Consider the following 617-nt stretch of genomic DNA (forward strand, 5'->3'; position numbering starts at 1 on the left):
CACCAGATATTACCGCCCCTCCCTGCCCTGGGTCGTGACCTACTTCTGATCTCACTCCCCTAAGCTTCTGCAGCTGCTTTCTTAACCCCTCATAGTCTGCCTTCCTGAAGTCAGGTATTAATGTGTTGTTACTGCTTACTCTATCCTCACATTCAATATTAAATCTAATTTCCTTACGATCACTGTTACCTAATGAATCCCCATAATAATAATTATTTTCGTGAAGTAAATAAGATGTGCTCACCAGGTCTCGAACCTGGGACCTTCTGTGTGTTAGACAGATGTGATAACCACTACACCATGAGCACCTCTACCTCTACCACACCTTCTTTCCCTCATCTCCTCCTTCTCCTCACCTTCTTGTCACCTTTTCACCTCCTCACCTCTACCACACCTTCTTGTCACCTTTTCATCTCCTCACCTCTACCACACCTTCTTGACACCTTTTATCTAGTCACCTCTACCACACCTTCCTGTCACATTTTCATCTCCTCACCTCTACCACACCTTCTTGTCACCTTTTCATCTCCTCACCTCTACCACACCTTCTTGTAACCTTTTCATCTCCTAACCTCTACCACACCTTCTTGTAACCTTTTCATCTCCTAACCTCTACC

At 44.9% G+C, this 617-nt stretch overlaps 1 non-coding gene across 1 annotated transcript; it reads right to left on the reverse strand.

Moving 5' to 3' along the window:
* Nucleotides 1–235: 235 nt before the first annotated feature.
* Nucleotides 236–308, reverse strand: Trnav-aac (transfer RNA valine (anticodon AAC)). Its single transcript has one exon. It is a non-coding gene; the product is annotated as a tRNA-Val (tRNA).
* Nucleotides 309–617: the final 309 nt, after the last annotated feature.

This window comes from Eriocheir sinensis, unplaced genomic scaffold (genome assembly GCF_024679095.1).
Source record: "Eriocheir sinensis breed Jianghai 21 unplaced genomic scaffold, ASM2467909v1 Scaffold575, whole genome shotgun sequence".
Classification (NCBI taxonomy): domain Eukaryota; kingdom Metazoa; phylum Arthropoda; class Malacostraca; order Decapoda; family Varunidae; genus Eriocheir; species Eriocheir sinensis.